Raw genomic sequence first — 18,568 nt, 5'->3', positions numbered from 1 at the left:
ATTTATCTTCTTCCCATTGCGTGCTATGATCAATTAGCTGGCACCTTCATAACAAATTATTATCACACTAAAAGCATACAGTACAAGCCAAATAACTAACAACTCATCTTTAGCCTAAATGCCACTTCATATGAGAATACCTATTAGGACACTTACCTTGAAATTGTGTCGGTGGGTGATGCTGGTTAGAAAGTTCAATGTTTTCAACGAAAAGAAATTTAAAAAGACAAGTATTTGAATAGGGAGTGTTAGCGCTGGACAGAATAAAGAAACTCAGCCCAAACCGACCAAACCATGTGGCCCCTTAGAGGAATACAAAACAAATAGAGGAATACTTATAAATATTATTTTTAAATAGTTACAAACAGACAAGAATTACAAATAATATTTTATATTAACAAACTATCAAAGTATTAAACTGATGTGTAAGGATTAAAACGGTTTTTGGACACAGATTTATACTTCGATTGAGTTAGGTCGTTGGCGGCAGGACTCATCCAATTACCTTTAGAATATTGTTCCTCGTTACAATAACAGCACATTGTGTTACCAGATATCCATTAGAAACAACCAAGATTGAAATCACTATTGACCATGCCTCATAATTATTAAAATTTTCATTTCTTTTTTGATTTTTATCGAATATTCAAGACTTTGTAAACAAACTTGGTTGTTGGTCTACATCTTTTCTGTGTTAAAGCAAATTTCAAATTAAATAACACGACTTCCAAAAAAAACTACAGTTGGACAGATCTATTGTGTAAAGCAAATTTCAAATTAAAAGATGTACATATAAACATATGTTAGGCCTGATTTGCACATACTTTCACCCTATAAACCAAATATGATGACAGAAACAGCATATAAATTACTAGATAACGTAATCAAAAAGACTGATGAGGTTCAGACATTGACAAAAAAAACATTTCAATATGCAGCTAAGGTAAAAATTTAAGTATATCATCTATATTTATATATCTATACAAATAGATGAAATGAGAAAAGAGAATAATAAACTTTACATGAACTAACAAAGTTTTCAACATTGGGGGAAGTAAGAATTCTCTAACGGAGAAGATATAAAAATTGAATTCCTCAATTCAAATTTATAATTAAAAGGTTTAAATCCTAGGATTAAAAGCAACAACTATTAAAATGAAGTGTGACTTATGATCCAACACCTAAGCATCGTAATATCTTGATATGTCCAACCATTCTCATAATATTCAAACAAGCCATAATAATCAGTATAAAAGCTATTCAAAACAAAACCAGAACTAATGTGAACCATACCACAAAACTCAAACCATCAAGTATAGCTTAGCTTACTCAAAACTAATAATGCCACACAACCCAAACAACTGAACAATGAAATAGTTTTATAATCATATTGAAATATCAAGAAAGTACAAAATAAATAGAAAATAAAACAGAAACAATGAGGCTGCAAAAACAGTAGTTCAAAAATACTTGCCCCAATCACAAATAACTAATTCTAAAAACAAATATTCCTCTATAACAACTTAAACTTATTTCTGTCAGATGCAAGACTAGCATGATAAAGAGCCTATTTGTTAATGCTTGAAAAAAGTGATTTCAAACTTGTGTAAGAAAATGATTATTTCTTCATAGCAGTAACTAATGATTCTTCATAGCAGTAGTTATAGCTTTAAAAATCACTTTTTAAAAATCACTTTTTATTTGAACAGCTAGTTATTAGTAGCTATAGATAACATGAAGTTTATAACGGCCAAGAGTAAAACCTCAGGCTTCTTATTCTGGAAGTTGTCGGCGAGCTGAGTAGGAACAATATTTACCGACAACACCTTCACAAAATCAATCTGAAGAAGCAGTTTTAGAATCGGAGTTAAAACAAAACAAAGTCAAACCCATCAGAAATAGTTCAACCAAACTTAACATTTCAACCATAGTCAGAGAGAAAGAGAGGGAAAGAGAGAAAGAAAGATAAGGAGTAACTTACATCGGTGGTGATTTGTGGTTGAATAATGGACGGCGACGGTTCTTCGTTAAACGATGAAACCACGAACTAGCATCAACCGAAAAATTGGAAGGTAGAAAGAGTTAGTTCTTAAACGATGAAACCACGAACTGGAAATTGAAAGGATGAACCCTAGAATCAACCGATTACCTGAGAGAATGATGAACCCTAGCGGAGTAACGTTGCTGTTTGTGCGTATGAATCTCACGAAGAAGTGGAACTAATGAATTGAGATTTGAGACTGAGAGAGAGTCTTGGTTTTGGTTGGGCCGGCCGGTTGATTTAGGAATTTATGGTCTATAACATTATTTCTACTGAACCGGTCGGTTTAGGATATCATCGGGTCCATAAATTCAAACCTAAACCGACCGGTTTAACCCATGTGAACCCAAGATTATTCAAACCGTCAAACCGAAAAACCGACTCACCCGAACCGGTGTCTAAGGGGCCACATGGTTTGGTCGGTTTGGGCTGGGTTTCTTTATTCTGTCCAGCGCTAGTTTGCAGGTAAATGCATTACATGTGAACTAGCGCTGGACAGAATAAAGAAACCCAGCCCAAACCGACCAAACCATGTGGCCCCTTAGACACCGGTTCGGGTGAGTCGGTTTTTCGGTTTGACGGTTTGAATAATCTTGGGTTCACATGGGTTAAACCGGTCGGTTTAGGTTTGAATTTATGGACCCGATGATATCCTAAACCGACCGGTTCAGTAGAAATTATGTTATAGACCATAAATTCCTAAATCAACCGGCCGGCCCAACCAAAACCAAGACTCTCTCTCAGTCTCAAATCTCAATTCATTAGTTCCACTTCTTCGTGAGATTCATACGCACAAACAGCAACGTTACTCCGCTAGGGTTCATCATTCTCTCAGGTAATCGGTTGATTCTAGGGTTCATCCTTTCAATTTCCAGTTCGTGGTTTCATCGTTTAAGAACTAACTCTTTCTACCTTCCAATTTTTCGGTTGATGCTAGTTCGTGGTTTCATCGTTTAACGAAGAACCGTCGCCGTCCATTATTCAACCACAAATCACCACCGATGTAAGTTACTCCTTATCTTTCTTTCTCTCTTTCCCTCTCTTTCTCTCTGACTATGGTTGAAATGTTAAGTTTGGTTGAACTATTTCTGATGGGTTTGACTTTGTTTTGTTTTAACTCCGATTCTAAAACTGCTTCTTCAGATTGATTTTGTGAAGGTGTTGTCGGTAAATATTGTTCCTACTCAGCTCGCCGACAACTTCCAGAATAAGAAGCCTGAGGTTTTACTCTTGGCCGTTATAAACTTCATGTTATCTATAGCTACTAATAACTAGCTGTTCAAATAAAAAGTGATTTTTAAAAAGTGATTTTTAAAGCTATAACTACTGCTATGAAGAATCATTAGTTACTGCTATGAAGAAATAATCATTTTCTTACACAAGTTTGAAATCACTTTTTTCAAGCATTAACAAATAGGCTCTTTATCATGCTAGTCTTGCATCTGACAGAAATAAGTTTAAGTTGTTATAGAGGAATACTTGTTTTTAGAATTAGTTATTTGTGATTGGGGCAAGTATTTTTGAACTACTGTTTTTGCAGCCTCATTGTTTCTGTTTTATTTTCTATTTATTTTGTACTTTCTTGATATTTCAATATGATTATAAAACTATTTCATTGTTCAGTTGTTTGGGTTGTGTGGCATTATTAGTTTTGAGTAAGCTAAGCTATACTTGATGGTTTGAGTTTTGTGGTATGGTTCACATTAGTTCTGGTTTTGTTTTGAATAGCTTTTATACTGATTATTATGGCTTGTTTGAATATTATGAGAATGGTTGGACATATCAAGATATTACGATGCTTAGGTGTTGGATCATAAGTCACACTTCATTTTAATAGTTGTTGCTTTTAATCCTAGGATTTAAACCTTTTAATTATAAATTTGAATTGAGGAATTCAATTTTTATATCTTCTCCGTTAGAGAATTCTTACTTCCCCCAATGTTGAAAACTTTGTTAGTTCATGTAAAGTTTATTATTCTCTTTTCTCATTTCATCTATTTGTATAGATATATAAATATAGATGATATACTTAAATTTTTACCTTAGCTGCATATTGAAATGTTTTTTTTGTCAATGTCTGAACCTCATCAGTCTTTTTGATTACGTTATCTAGTAATTTATATGCTGTTTCTGTCATCATATTTGGTTTATAGGGTGAAAGTATGTGCAAATCAGGCCTAACATATGTTTATATGTACATCTTTTAATTTGAAATTTGCTTTACACAATAGATCTGTCCAACTGTAGTTTTTTTTGGAAGTCGTGTTATTTAATTTGAAATTTGCTTTAACACAGAAAAGATGTAGACCAACAACCAAGTTTGTTTACAAAGTCTTGAATATTCGATAAAAATCAAAAAAGAAATGAAAATTTTAATAATTATGAGGCATGGTCAATAGTGATTTCAATCTTGGTTGTTTCTAATGGATATCTGGTAACACAATGTGCTGTTATTGTAACGAGGAACAATATTCTAAAGGTAATTGGATGAGTCCTGCCGCCAACGACCTAACTCAATCGAAGTATAAATCTGTGTCCAAAAACCGTTTTAATCCTTACACATCAGTTTAATACTTTGATAGTTTGTTAATATAAAATATTATTTGTAATTCTTGTCTGTTTGTAACTATTTAAAAATAATATTTATAAGTATTCCTCTATTTGTTTTGTATTCCTCTAAGGGGCCACATGGTTTGGTCGGTTTGGGCTGAGTTTCTTTATTCTGTCCAGCGCTAACACTCCCTATTCAAATACTTGTCTTTTTAAATTTCTTTTCGTTGAAAACATTGAACTTTCTAACCAGCATCACCCACCGACACAATTTCAAGGTAAGTGTCCTAATAGGTATTCTCATATGAAGTGGCATTTAGGCTAAAGATGAGTTGTTAGTTATTTGGCTTGTACTGTATGCTTTTAGTGTGATAATAATTTGTTATGAAGGTGCCAGCTAATTGATCATAGCACGCAATGGGAAGAAGATAAATTTGAGTTTGGGTTGCCTACTCAACAACACTGTATGTCAAGAAGCAGTGGATGCATATCATTAAAATTTATTTCTAGTTCTGCTATAGTAGATGCAGTTCTTAAACATTTATCCTTTCATATAATGGCAGGAAAATTATTGGTGCGTGTTGGTATATTAAAGGATATGAAGTAGAATTCGGTAATCACACTTCTGGTACTAGTTTTCTGTAATCACACTTCTTTTTTCAAATGATTTTTCATCACATTTTATTGCCAGATTATGGTTCCAGTCCCACAACTATTGGTTTAGAGGTTATTAATAGGCCCACAACTCTTGTTGTGAAGAGATTGATCTTTGAGACAGTAACCTTGAGGTGGAAGTTGAATCATTCTCTTTCGGAGTAACAGCTTCAGGTTGGTTTCTAACTGAGTTTTGATATTTATGCCTATAAATGAATTTCATTTACTGAGAAAGCTTGTTGGTTAAATATTCCATGTGTATTTCTCATCTCATCTTTTTCCTTCTGTTTTATGTTTCTAATTGACAATTCTTGTTTTGTTGGTTGTGTTTTGGTACTGGAAGATGGAGCGCGGCAAAAGTAGCTTGCAAGGAGTTGGAGTTCCTAGCTTGCAAGGAGTTGGAGTTCCTAGCGGAGTTGTAGATCAAGGAGTGAGTCAAGGTAATGCCATCACCTGTCATTTTTATACTGAGTGTTTGTTTAATAAGTGATACATGTTATGCTGTCATTTTTAAATGTATGAATTATAGGAGCAGCTGCTGGTACTGCACTCCCTCCACTTCGAAAAAGGAAACTTAATGCTAGTGGTAGTAGAAAAACTTCTACGGTTTGGGAAGAGTTTAACATTTTACCGGATGAGCCTGAACCTATAGCCGCGTGTAAACACTGTCATAAAAGGTACCGATGTGACCCTAAAACACATGGTACTTCTAACATGCTAGCTCACTCGAAAGTGTGTTACAAAAACCCTGCCCTTTTGTTGAAAGACCCCAATCAGACAAACCTTGTAAGCTGCATTTGACAATATGATTGATGAGGATCCTGGATACATCGAATATTTTGACCTCCTTACCGGTCCACCCGGTTCTCAGGATTGGAAAAAAGTTAGGGCTTTTGTGGTTTTCTTACAAACCTTCTATGAGGCAACCAAAGTGTTTTCAACTTCGCAAGAAGTGTCCTTGCATTTAGCTTTTCATAACTTGTCTTCAATTTTGTGTGAGCTTCAAGAAGCTTCATTTAACTTGAATTCTTATGTGGCTCCAATGATTTCACATATGAATGTTAAATATGATAAGTATTGGGGGGATGTGGGAAAAGTGAATCATTTTCTTTACTATGGAGTGATCTTTGATCCTAGGTTTAAGTTTAACTATATTGAGTGGTCTTTTAATGATATGTATGGGCATTCTAGTGACCTTGCCAAGAAAAATATTGAATGTGTCAAAACTAGTTTGTTTAAACTATATAATTGGCATAAATCTGATCATGATAAGAATGTTGGGGCTAGTCCTTTAAGTGCACCAGGGAGCACTTCCCTTGGAGAAGCATCTTCCCAACCAAAAGAACCATCACCTTTTACAAGGGCTAATGCTTTTAAGAAACATCTGAAGGAAAAAGACACAATTGAAAATGAAAATGAACTAGAGAAGTACTTAGGTGACCCTTGTTGCGGGGAGGGGGAAAATTTTAGTATTCTTAATTGGTGGAAGGAAAATTGCACCCGTTATCCTATATTAGCAACCTTGGTTCGGGATGTGTTGGCAACACCTGTTTCTAGTGTAGCCTCAGAAAGTGCTTTTAGCACGGGGGGAGGATTTTAGATATCTATAGGAGCTCTTTGAGTCCAGATATGGTCGAAGCGCTTATATGTACTCAAAACTGGTTGAAGCCTTCTGACAATGATCTAAATGTCCTTAATATGACTGAAGAATATGAGATTAGTGAATCAATTGTTTCAGGTACGTTATTAATGAAAACTTTGTCTCTTTTAACATTATTTTAAATATTTGTTAAAATTAAGCCTCTTGCTATATGTTTAACGTATGTTTAAACAACTTGTAGAGTTTCAAGTAGCTACTGGTGGAGCAGCTGCTCCTACACAGGCTGGGCCTGTTTAATTCTCGCCTAGGTATGAAAAATATAGTTTTGTTTTATGTCTTACATTGGTTTAACTATACTGATTTGATTTGATTTGCAGCTGTGAATTTTTGAATATTTTGGAGTCACTTTGTGATTCAATAAGACAAGCCTTTCTTTTTTGGAGTCATTTTTTGAAACTAAGGATGGAACCGTTTCAGTAGCTACTGCGTTTGCTGGTCATCAGGAAGGTAATGCCTCTGCATAATGTTCATGGATCATTTGTTATGTTTATTTATTTCAGATTGTTGTTATTTATGAGAATCATGTTTATTTATTTCAGATTGTTGTTATTTCATATTGCTGTTGTTATGAGAATCATGACTCAGAAACTTTTTGGGCAGCCACTGCTGCTAGTTTCATAACAATTCAGTGTTCGAAATGTTACATTTTTTTGGTATGCTTCTGTTTTAATCTCATTCGCTTATGTGCTATTTTTTTATCTGAAATATGACTGGTTTTTTTCACTCTTACAGACTTGGGGATTAACAAATCTATATTCATTAAGCCCAAGACATTTCACCTTACAGTACTAATGCTTAAGCTGTGGAATAAAGACAGAGTGGGGTATACTATACTATATGTTAGGTTTGATTATGATTATGATAATTGATTGGTTAAGCATCATTAATCTGTACCCTTAATCATCAATAATACAATTCAATTTTTTTCCTGTTTTGGATTTGAATGAACTCTTACTCAACCATTTTTCTATATACTTTTTTTATGCATAATGTTGATGAGATTCAAATTTTTTTGTTTTGCAGGCATATCAAGAGGAGACTGAATAGCTCAAGCTTCTTGCTGAATGGAAGAGAAAGAAAGGTGGATTCAGAGCTACCATGTTTGTTTTTGGTGAGTACAAGACCATTGTTCTCAAAGTTTACCTATTGAAAAGAGGTTTCTATCAGTGGTAGCAAACCCTGTTAACCTTGTTTCTGTTATAGGAAACTTGGTGGCGGCTCAAGTTGCGACAGAAATCGGTTGGAGCGAGTTTGCGATTTCAATGTTTTCACTAGGAATGGTACATTATTTGCAGGCCAGGACTGTTCAAGAAAACTATAAAAAGGTTAAACATTACATGGTGGATCTACTCATTCCCTTTAACATTCCTTGGTCTAGCTTGTGCTGAATATGCTCATGAAGTGAAAACAAGCATGGCCTCTGGTTTAATGCTGCTGATATGTATTGTGTCTGTTTTGGTTTTTGTTTTTCTCATGCTAACTAATGTTGAATATGATAATGCTGAAGTTCTATCTAATTACACAGAAAGCTGCAATAAAGAAGATGGACATGAAAGCATCAAAAGAATTTTTTGCCGAGCTTAAGGTGTTAACGCGTGTTCATCACTTGAACTTGGTAATAGCTTATGAAAAGAATTTGATTTGATTTTATCTTTTGTTATAGAAATTGTTATGCACTAGCTCTTATATATACGATTGTTGATTGATGATCATCTATAGGTAAGGTTGATTGGATATTGCATTGAAGGTTAATTGGATATTGCATTGCCGGAATGGACTTGTCTCTTACAATATTGAAAAATGCACACACTGCTAGAGAACTAAAATGCACGCCAAAATTGGACTATACTTTTGAATTAGTAACTCCTGCAACTGCACAGCCTTGGTTTTTCACAAGTCTCACCGATGTATTGGACGTTGATTCACATGTAATCTTTTCCATCGATCTTTTGTATTTACTTTAATCCACTTAATCTATTTTTCACACTTTTTTGGCCCCATTGCAATTTCCTGTATTATATACAGTATGAAAACAAAAGATTCAAAGCTCAAAACAAAACTTCCAATTACGAAAATAATTTCAAGCATCTTGCTTCTGCAAATAAACCTTTTCTGAGACCAGTATCAGACATAATAACATATCATCTCTCTTACTATTACTATCCATGCATAATTTGTTGCTCTACATCCCCATTCATCACAGAACTGTGATGATGAACCATATACCACCGTCCATTATGGAACTCAAAGACATTTGTTACATTGAACGGCCCTGTATCCATGTCAGCAAGATAGATATAATATGAGTAGAAATTTAGAATACAAATGTTAACAATGATTGTTCAATCCATTTCCGAAAAATGCAGCAATTTCATAAGTTTTAAGATATATTGTTTTATTTTTTTGTTCATAAGTAAACTAAAAGTTTAAAGACTAGTATAAAATTGTGCTATTTAAATCCTAGATAAAATCCACTTGTGTTGGGTTTATTTTGGAATGAGCTCAATTATTTTTAAAACCGAATAAACCGCATTATGAAACCGAACCGAACAAAACCGAAACCGAAAATAACCGAATTGCAAACCGGTCGGTTTTGGTTATGTTTTTTCCAACCGATGGTTAGGTCGGATTGGGAATTTGGGCCCGAAAACCGATCCAACCCAACCGATGTCCACCCCTACTGCAAACATACAAAGGACTAAACTTCATCTGCTGAACTTTTTTTGACAGAGTAACAAACAATCCCAGTTAACATCCAAACGTTCTTCTCTTTTTCTAATCGCGGCATTCAACAAAAACCACCTTGCACCCTAATAACGAACCTCTAACGACTTTAACTTAATCATTAACCGCTATAACAGAAATCTCGATCCTTAACTAACTGAAGCATATTGAATTAACAGAACGGACTCCGTGAGTGATCTAACCAACTTTCCTCTTCAGCTTCTAACAGAGTTAGATTGCTCTGTTAGATCTTCCCCTATATATTCAAATCGACCTTCATAGCTCGAGAGGTTTCTTTCGGACTCTTGACTCTTCATCAACGCAGAAGCACAGAGTCTTTCGTTCCTTCTCTCGCGAGTTCACCAATCAATCCACGTTCCGCCTTCACAATCCACCATCGTGAAATCCAGACTCGAGCACAGAAGAGAGAAGAAGAAGCGAAGAAAGCATAAGAGTAAGCAGAGACGAAAACAGAGCGAGATACATGAAGTTGGCGTCGGAGTTTGGGAATCAGCGCGAACTTGAAGGCGTCATCTCCGCCGGCAACGCGACGACACCGTCAAGCCTAACAACAGAAGTTCATCTACGATCCGAATTTCAGTCCGGTGAGTTTCCCGATTCCATCTCGATGATGTTTCCCCTCCGTTTGCATGTATGATAACGAAGCGAGTTGAATCGCAAAATCCTTGAACCTTCGAACCGCCACGACGACTTGAATCGTGTGAACCATGGCTGATTATGAGACTTGTAAATCCGCGAGTTCTTGAAGCTTCGAAACGGAATAGTGATGGACGCGACGTCACGGTGGCCGTTTTGCTTTGAGCTTCTTTGCAGAAGCGCTTTTGGAACTGGGCGTTTCTTTTTTTCCTTTCAACGAGGGCAAGGCTGTTCCCTGTTGGGCCTTGGGTTTGGATTTGGGCCCAAGGTCCGAACTCTGGTTTACATCCCAGGACCACTTCTCACACCCCCAGCGAGCGGGCATGCACCCCTTCGCAACAACCATCCAAGGCACATCCACCTTTCTTCATGTTTTTGGGGGCTTTGTTATTTAGTTTTTTTTAGAAATAATCTCGATTAGTTATAGAATTAATTAAGATTAAATAGTTTAATTAGGACTTAATAGAAATATAGATTTAGATTAGATTGTTAGATAATTAGTTTTTTTTAGAATTTTAATTAGGCATTAAAATTATGTTAGAACTTAGTTAGAAAGTAATTAGAAGCAATTTGGTTAGAAGTTAATTAGATTTTAAGAGAAAAAAATAGGAATTTAGGTTCATTGAAATTTTTAGAATACAAATCTTTTAGAATTCTAGAAATTAGAATATATTTAGAATTTTAGAATAAAGTCTTAAATAGAATTTAATAGAATTTTTAGGAATATTAATTTTGGTTAGAAATAGTAATAAATTCTAGGATCTTAGAAATATTAGGATAATTAGGTTAGATTAATCGTTTAGAACTTTAAAACTTAGAATAGTTTAGAACTTAATTGATTTTTCGTTAGAATTGATAATTAGAATTTTAAGTCAATAACCATAATGGTGAATAATGACTGTTTTACCCCTAGGTTAGAAATAGTCAATTTTGCATGTTCCCTTAGTCTTATGACTTATAAAATATTCCAAAAAAAACACTAACCCTTTAGGTAATTGTATTCACTTTCAGTTAATTTCTTCTCACCGATTAAGTCAATCAAAGTACGCTTTGATTGACTAAATCCTTTGATTGTGCTTAATTCCCCAAGCTTAGTCAAGTGATCAAAAGACCCTTGATCACTTGATAAAGCAAGTCCTTGTGATCAAGATGTTGGATACTGGATCCCCAAGGTCAATCAAGATTAAAAGATCAAGATCGAGAGTTCAAGCAATGCAAATCAGTACAAGACATGACTACTATTTAAGCACTACAAATGTCAAGCTCAACGCTTGATAATCATGAGCCGAGTTGTGTGCCATGAATCTTAAGTAATAGAGAATGAATGAGACTGGAGAATTCCTATCCCCATTCTGAATATCTTTGGGTGCGGGACGAATGGCCTGTTTGCTCATTGTATTCGCCTCTATTCATAGGCTTTAACACAACTTCATTCTAGTTGATTAACAAGCCTCTTCATTCTTCAAAGACAACCCTTCATCATGGGAAACTGCAAGGAAATTCAAATTCAACACTCATCGATTATGAGGCGAATTTCATGTCACAAGCCTTAAGTAGTAGAGAAGGAATGGGACTGGAGGATTCCTACCCCTATTATGAATATCTTTGGATATGGGACGAATGACCCAGTGCTCACTGTATCCACCTCTATTCATAGACTTTAGTGCAATTCAAATCAAATAATTGATAAGTCTTTCTAAACAGACTGAAACATAAATTGAAGATCAGACTGAAGATCAGACTTCCACCTTTTAGGATTTCACTTTCTATCCCTTTGTTCTCCCAGTAGAACTAAAACCATTTTATAAATAAATTCAAAAACAATTAACCCTACGATTAGGATTGTACGACACGAGCCTTAAGCAATGGAGAATGAATGGGACTGGAGAATTTCTACCCCCATTCTGAATATCTTTGGGTACGAGATGAATGACCCAGTTGCTCACTGTATTCATCTCCATTCATAGAATTTAGTACGATCCAAATCATGACTCTCATTTCAGAATAAAATCAAACTCACCTCATCGAACTCAGTTTTGCCTTTGGGATTCATTTTTAGTTTAAAACCTTTTCAGAAAGGACGTGTTACTTCCGCTCTATCGTGAACGACACTTAAGCCTCCATGCGCGAGCAAGCAATGTTTAACTGCTAGAGTGCGATCTGAGTTCATCCATTCTAGCGCAAACAAACAGACGCTTAAAGCTCCCATGCTCGAGCATACAAGCCAGTTGACAGTAGAACGTGAACGTTAATACTGTTCACTAAAAACAACTAACACATCAGTCCTAGTTCCACGAACTACAGAGCTTTGGTTTCCTCATTGCACGAATGAGGATACATAGGCACGAGGGCCCAAATCCTTGGTGAGCATAATTATTTATAACCTTCATTCTCATAATTATCTATTTCTCACCTTTTTCACAATTATCTATTAACCCCCGTTTCCCTTTCCGCGAGTAATCTTAAGATAATAACACCTATTCTTGCAAAGAACATTCAAAACGGTTCCCATGAAGTACCATGGATGTTAGGGGTGCTAATACCTTACCCTTACATAACCGACTTCCTTACCCATTTCTCTTTCCCCTGGGTTTTATCGACGTTTTCCCTTTCCTTCGGGAATAAATAAAGTTTGATGGCAACTCTGTTGTATCTTTGAGCGTGCGATGCGCTAGGGTATAATTCACGTAGCTTCACCTATCCCCTTGATTCTTCCTCTAGTTCCATCACCAAATGTGACATATCTATTAGAATAGGGCTTTAACTCTTCAATATAGATCCTTTCACTGGTTATATGCTATAAACATCCACTATCAAAATATCAATCCTTTATAGAAGAAACTCTAAGAGGAACATGCGCTAAAAGACATTTAATAGTTTCCTTGGGTTTCCACACTTTCTTAGCTTGAGTTTTCTTCCCTTTCTTTTCTATGGACTTTGGCTGACTATAATACTGAGGATATCCATAAAGTTTATAACAAAATGGTCTTATATGACCACATCTACCACAGTGGTGATATCTCTTTACAAAGTTCTTGTAACCCTTGTGTTAAGGGTACAAATGTCTAGCACGATGCTGAGACATGTGGTCCAACATTTGAAACTCAGTTTTCTTCTTAGTGGGGAATTCGACCTTTTTGTTCATGGAACTATAGTCAAACCCTATAGTTTTCTTCTCGCTAATCTCTAATGTCTCATCTAACATATCAGAAACACTGTTCAACATACGAATAGATTTTGTCAAGTTGTCAAGTTTGGATTTTAACAATGTGACATCTTTTTCAGTCCTGCAATGGTTAAACCAAACTTCTCTTTTTCTAGGAATATAACACTTATGGTCTTCTTTTGTTTCTCTTATCTCAAGCAATATTCCTTCCATTCAATGAGAAACTCTCTAAAAGTTTCAACAAGATATTTTACTGACATCTCTTCATCACTAGACTCATCGCAAGAGTCATATTTCCCAACAAAACCATCACTTTATTAGCTGTTTCATCAATATACTCGGACCAAGTGATTGGCAATTCCTTTTTCTGTTTCTTTATAAAAGTGGGATATTCAGCTATAGTGTGGACATACCATTCACATTCATAACATTGACCTTATTTGACTTTGTTATCTTTGAAATCATCTCTGCTCTTGTTCAGTGGACTGATGTCTGACATCTTGTCTCAGACATTTGTCCTCCATTTTTTGTCCAGCTTTTTCAAATCATCATTGAATTTTCTTCCAACAAGGGCTATAGCCTCTGAAAATATTTCTCCACCTTGATTTTCATCATCTTCAGTGTTGAACACAAAAGCTATGATTTTGTTCTTATTTTCATATTTATCATTCAAGGTCATCTCAAAGATTTGTAGGGAACCAATAAGTTCATCAACCTTTATACTACTTAGATCCTGAGCTTCTTCAATAGAAGTTACTTTCATATCAAACCTCTTATGAAATGATCTAAGAATTTTCCTAGAAAGCTTTTCTTCATACATCTTTTCACCTAAGGCAAAAAAGGTGTTAGCAAATCACACAATCCAATATGGAACTCACAAATAGATTATTCTTCATTCATCATCAAGTTCTCAAACTTAGAGATAAGGAGCTACAACCTTAACATACGAACTTTAGATGTGCCTTCATGAGATGTTTTGACAATCTCCCAAGCTTCTTTAGCTTATGAACATGCGTTGATCAACCTGAACATGCTCTTTTCCACACCATTAAAAATAGCATTCAAAGCCTTTGAGTTTCCAAGAGCTTCCTCATATTTAACATCAGTCCAATCTACTTATGATTTTGGACTGGTTGTGCCATCTTTAGTAGTGATTATTGGTTGTTTCCATCATATGAACACGACTTTCCATGCTTAGCTTCCTAAAGAATTTAGTAAAGCAACCATCATCACCTTCCAATAAGAAAAATGTGTGCCATACAAAATAGGTGGTTTATTGACTGATCATCCATCTTTCATGGTCTCCATTTGAGCATAACTTCTCTTTCATAGAGCTCACCCAACAGGCTAGGGTGTCTGCTCTGATGCCAATTTTAATTTTTTTCCTCAGGGGGACAGATGTCGAACACAATGCTCCGACAACAGGTTCGTTACGATACACTAGAATCACTATAATAATTATTTATAGATGATGGAGCAGAAAAGCAATAATTAACACAATCAATTATTTACTCAATTCGATGAAACTACACCTACGTCTGGGGGGATGAGTCCACAACCCAAGAAAGAAAAATCACTTATTAGTACTTTAGTACAATTAGTCTTACAAGCCACAACAAACTATATGTTGTCCAATGCCTCTTCCTAACACTACTCAATGGATTTATGTTGTATAATTATTTACTTAATGTTGTTAGAGTTAAAGATAGATTTCTCATACCCACTATTGATGAATTGTTAGATGAGTTACGCTCTGCAACCATTTTTCCAAGATAGGCTTATGCTCAGGCTCCCACCAGATTTGTGTTGCATGAGAAGATACGCATAAGACAACTTTTCATACATTTGATGGTTATTATGAGTTTCTTGTAATGCCCATCGAGTTAACGAATGCCCCATCCACTTTTCAGTCAACAATGAATGATTTACTCAGGCCTTACTTACATTGACTTATTTTAGTGTTCTTTGATGACATTCTGATTTACAGTTCTACTTTCAATGATCACCTACTTCATTTGTAGGTTGTGTTTGACTTATTAAAATCACTTTTTTTTTGTGAAACTATCGAAGTGTATTTTTCCAGCTGATAAAATTGATTGTTTAGACTATGTGATTTCGGTTGGTGGTGTTGTACCTGGTCCAGATAAAGTTAAAGCCATATTGGACTGGCCGCAACTTCGATCGCTCACGACTCTCCGTGGATTTTTAGGCCTCACCGAATTCTATAGATGCTTTGTGCGTAATCATACCACTCTCGCCGCTCCGCTCACTGATTTGTTACGTTCCACTAAATTTACATGGACTACAGAGGCTAATTCAACCTTTACAGAATTAAAGCACAAGATGACCGACATGTCGGTTCTTGCCTTGCCAAATTTTACAAAAACTTTTACAGTAGAAACAGATGCTTCAGGTGTTGCGATTGGTGTTATACTTTCATATTTACACATATTAAAAGAGTCTCAGAAACTTGTTACTACAAAAAATCCAGACTCCAGAACAACAAAATTGGATTTCAAAATTGTAAGGATTCAACTTCGAAATTTTTTACAAACCTGACAGATCTAATCTTACTGTTGATGCTTTAAGTAGACAGTTTTTCTCCGAAGCATCATTGTTGTTAACTCTCTCACCCCAATGTTAGACCTCATCGCAAAGTTACAATAGTATTACACAAATGACACAGAGGGTCAGAAGCTTGTAAAGCATGAAACACAAATAAACAATAATGGAGGTTTCCAACCTTCAACCTTCTATCATATTTTAAGGGTTTTTACTTTTTTTTCATTTCTTTTTTATTGTTACATACTTTTTATTTCTTGCATTTTTGTAATCTTAGACTTGAACCCACTTAGATTTGTTTCTCTGATATTTCTATAATAAACTTAAACACTCAAACTATATTACATGCATTTCTATAATAAACTTCAATAACACAAATTACATTATTTTTAACGATTCAAAACATAAATTACATTATTTATAAATTTCACACAATTTATAACAGCATGCCAACATATTGAATTGCACATGTCAACATCTAGTCATTATCATCTCAACCAATGTTGTCAAGAGTGCGATCCAGATCGTGGAATCGCACAATTATGCGATCTCAATCACCTCCACCGATCTGGATCGCAAGCAGAATCATTTTTAGGTAAAAATTGCGACGAAATTAATTGATTTCGAAATCTGAAAGTAAAATTCCATAAATTTGGACTTAATTATTTGGGTCAAATGCAATCTGATTTATAATTCGTATACTATAAATACATAAATACCTTTATTTCCAATAACTCTGAATCCTAATTGTTGGCCAACTTCAACCTTCTCAAGTTTTGCTGCTGGAGAAAAGCACTCTATTTTTTGTGTTCGTGCTCGGTTTCTTATTTCATCTTCTTATTTTAATGTTATTTATTACTACTTGGTTTTGGCAATTTGTAAGTAGTAAGGACGGTTCACGTGTGACTTAGTACTACAAAGTAGCTTTTTAAAATTACTTTTTTAATATAATTATTATAATAATTCAATATAATATAGAATGAGTCAGATGTATTAGTTGTGCAAGATTCTTAAGATTATTTGTACTTAATATAATATACTTTTAGTCATTACTCTACTATAATATTTATGAAGAGTTCTTAAAATAATATGAAGAAAGCTTTATTAGATCTACACTGTCAGACTCAAAGTAATGTCTTGTCTACTTTCTTAATAATGTAATTTTGTTCCTTCTTTTGGTCACTTCTGACGGTGTGAGTGTAATATATTACAATTATTTTTTTAATTGGCTTTATTTTTTAATAATGAATATTTTTGTTTTCATATGCTACAAATTATGACATAGTGACATTACATAATAATATATTATTTATTAAATTATATTAGAAACACATGAATATAGATCTAGAAAAAAATAATTTATCCTTTTAAATTTATTTATCTATTTGTTCTTTTTATAAAAATTATTTATCTTTTTTAATTAATTAATTAATTTATATGTTTGTACGACATATTATTTACACTCTTTCTTTGTTTTTTTTATATTACTATGTGTTTTAATTTTTAAAAAATATTTGTATTTTTAAATTTGTTATATAAAATTTATTTGCCTTGGTTTTTTCTTGTTTTATATTACTATGTGTTTTAACTTTCAAACAATATTTGTATTTTTTTATTTTTTATATAAAAGTTATTTGTCTTAATTTTTTTTAATGGGACAAATATCTATGGCTTATCGTACTAGTAGTGTGTCACTTTCTCCTCCAACAAACCCAAGTGTTAGAAATGTAAGAAATAAGAAAGTTGCAAAAAATACTTATGGTCAAAGACAAGATGTGGCATGGGAACATGGCACTCCGGTAAACGATGGATCAAGAAAGATCAAGTGTAACTATTGTCATAATCAATATAGCGGTGATGCTTTTCGATTTAAGCATCATTTAACAGGGACAAATAGTAATGTTGAATCCTATGTATTTGTTCCAGATGAAGTTTGCAAACAAATGTGAACCATTGTTCATAGATTGCAATGCAAACTCATAAAGAAGAGAACTCTAAGTGAAGATGTAGTAGAGGTTGATGTGGAAGATGGTAAAAGAAAAAAGTTGATTCTTCAGGTCTTGCAAATATTTTCAAGAGGGGGATAACTTCTCAATCAACTATCAATGATGTTTTTAAGAAAAAAGAGAAGGAGGGCACTGACTTACAAGTTGCAACTTATTTTTACAATAATGTTATCTCCTTTAACGTTGTAAAAGATGAAGAATTTATAAAGATGTGTGAAATGATTGTCCAATATGGTAAAGGATATAAGCCACCATCTTACCATGACACTCGAGGTAAATATTTAAAGAAAATAAAATAGCATATTGGTGGAGCATAAAACTGCGTGGAAAAAGTTTGGATGTACAATAATGACATATGGATGGGTTGATCAAAAGAGGAGGATTATCATAAACTTTTTAGTCAATAGTCCTATGGGTACTTTCTTTTTAAAATCAATTGATGCATCTGGCATTTCAAAGACAGTTGATAAAGTTTTCAAAATGATGGATGATATTGTTGAGGAAGTAGGGGAAGAAAATATTGTCCAAATTGTAACAGACAATGTTGC

At 34.4% G+C, this 18,568-nt stretch overlaps 1 protein-coding gene across 9 annotated transcripts in view; it reads right to left on the bottom strand.

Annotated features, from left to right (window-relative positions):
- The window catches only part of LOC127075800 (uncharacterized), a 34,865-nt gene extending 17,802 nt beyond the window's left edge, over nt 1-17,063 (bottom strand). Inside the window, exons 1-3 of one of the 9 annotated variants that reach the window (XR_007786665.1) lie at nt 16,008-16,919; nt 9,013-9,177; nt 8,456-8,915 (exon numbers count right to left, since the gene is read on the bottom strand). The gene's annotated coding sequence lies outside the window, so the exon portion shown is untranslated. Of the gene's footprint in view, nt 1-8,455; nt 8,916-8,971; nt 9,178-16,007 lie in introns of those variants that run through there. The other 8 variants (XR_007786668.1, XM_051017287.1, XM_051017285.1 and 5 more) reach the window with 8 other exon arrangements.
- Nucleotides 17,064-18,568: the final 1,505 nt, after the last annotated feature.

This window comes from Lathyrus oleraceus, chromosome 4 (genome assembly GCF_024323335.1).
Source record: "Lathyrus oleraceus cultivar Zhongwan6 chromosome 4, CAAS_Psat_ZW6_1.0, whole genome shotgun sequence".
Classification (NCBI taxonomy): domain Eukaryota; kingdom Viridiplantae; phylum Streptophyta; class Magnoliopsida; order Fabales; family Fabaceae; genus Lathyrus; species Lathyrus oleraceus.
This window is presented reverse-complemented; position numbering and strand designations above follow the sequence as displayed.